General features: G+C 41.9%; 1 non-coding gene across 1 annotated transcript; it reads right to left on the reverse strand.

The window, feature by feature from the left end:
• On the reverse strand, positions 1-107 carry LOC120278245. Its single transcript, XR_005541587.1, has one exon. It is a non-coding gene; the product is annotated as a small nucleolar RNA R71 (small nucleolar RNA).
• Positions 108-1,857: the final 1,750 nt, after the last annotated feature.

The following is a 1,857-nucleotide window of genomic DNA, read 5'->3' on the forward strand; positions in this document are numbered from 1 at the left end:
AAGCTTAGGAATGAGATATCATCCTTTGTGCAAATGGAATTGGAATCTCTATTCGAGACATGGGAAAAGTTCAAGGAACTCCTGTGAAAGTGTCCTCAACATGGGTTTCCAGAGTGGATGATCATTCAGACTTTTTACAATGGTTTAAACCAAAGTACAAGATAGTTACTTGATGCAACGGTAGTAGGTACCTTAGGTAGCAAGACCCCAGGAGAAGCCTGACAATTAATTAAAGAAATGGGCTTGAACAGCTACCAATGGAATGTTAGGAAGAATAAGAAGAAAGTGGCAGGCATCCATGAGATCGATGCGGTTACATCTTTGACGGCCAAAGTGGAGGCATTGAGTAAGAAGTTAGACACTATAACCTCTTCAAGATTGGAGGCCGTAACGAGTTGTTATGGATTTGGAGGGGGACATGCCCTATCTGATTACCCGATAGCTGTTGGTAGTACACCCTCCATTGAGCAAGTTGACTATATGGGTAATGCAATGAGAAGCCAAGGCAATCCGTATAGGAATACCTACAATTCTGGTTGGAGGAACCAACCTAATCTCTCATGGAATAACCATGGACAACGAAAGTCCATAGCACAACCGGGTTTTCAACAACAACAACAACCCCCGAACATGGAAAATAGAGTTTCAGGTTTGGAGACCCGGATGACAGACTTAGAGAAAGACTTGACCCGATTTGTGCAATCATCGGATATATTGTTCCAATCCGTCGAGGCCACACTTCGCAACCACACCGCTTCATTGCACAACCTAGAACATCAAGTGGGGCAAATCATAAAGTCTCTATCAGAGAGACAACAAGGTACTTTGCCTAGTAATACTGAAAGTAATCCACACGAACATGTGAAGGCGATCACTTTGAGAAGTGGTCATGAGGTGGAGGGCAGACTTCCTAGTGAGAAGACCAATGTTGAGGTATCGGAGGACATGGAGGTTGAGGAAAGAGTTAACAAAAAAAAAGAGGTGCCACCCCCACCTTACAAACCAAGAATCCCTTATCCTTCAAGATTGATGAACGACCAAAATGATGAACAGTACAAGAAATTTCTTGGTTTGTTTAAGCAATTACACATAAAAATTTCTTTTGTTGAGGCATTATACCAAATGCATAGGTATGCTAAGTTCCTGAAAGATCTATTGACCAACAAGAGAAAGTTGGAAGAGAGTGCATCCGAATCTTAGATGCCTTTTGTTCGGTAGTTTTATAAAAGAATATGCCGAACAAGAAGAAAGACCCAGGAAGATTCATTTTTCCATGTAACATTTGCAACTTGGATGAAGAGATGCCATTGGCAGACTCAGGGGCCAGTATCAACATCATGCCATTCTCTTTCTTTCAAAAGTATGGCTTGTGAGAGCCTAAGCCCACTCTGATGACTTTCCAATTGGCGGACAGAACAGTGAGACATCCGAGGGGCATCATCGAAGACGTGCTTGTCAAGGTGGACAAGTACATATTTCCTGTAGATTTTATAGTGTTGGATGTCGATGAGGATGCAAATATTCCTTTGATACTTTGGAGGTCATTCTTGTACACTTCCAAGGTATTGATTGACATGGACAGTGGAGAGTTGATACTGAGGGTTGGAGATGACAAGCTCACATACAGTCTCGCCGAAGTCATGCGACATTCTCTTGACTTTGATGATACTTTCTATTTTCTTGACACTACTGATAAACTAATCGATAAATATGTGCAGAAATTGTTGAATCCGGACCCATATGAGGGGTTGCTAGGCCAAGATGATGAGAACAAGGATCTAATGATGCATGGTCTAAAGGAGAAAGCACTACTTATTCTGGGGATCATGAAAAATATGCTCCAGAAGATGAAACGAG

The sequence above is a fragment of the Dioscorea cayenensis genome, chromosome 15 (assembly GCF_009730915.1).
Source record: "Dioscorea cayenensis subsp. rotundata cultivar TDr96_F1 chromosome 15, TDr96_F1_v2_PseudoChromosome.rev07_lg8_w22 25.fasta, whole genome shotgun sequence".
Lineage (NCBI taxonomy): Eukaryota > Viridiplantae > Streptophyta > Magnoliopsida > Dioscoreales > Dioscoreaceae > Dioscorea > Dioscorea cayenensis.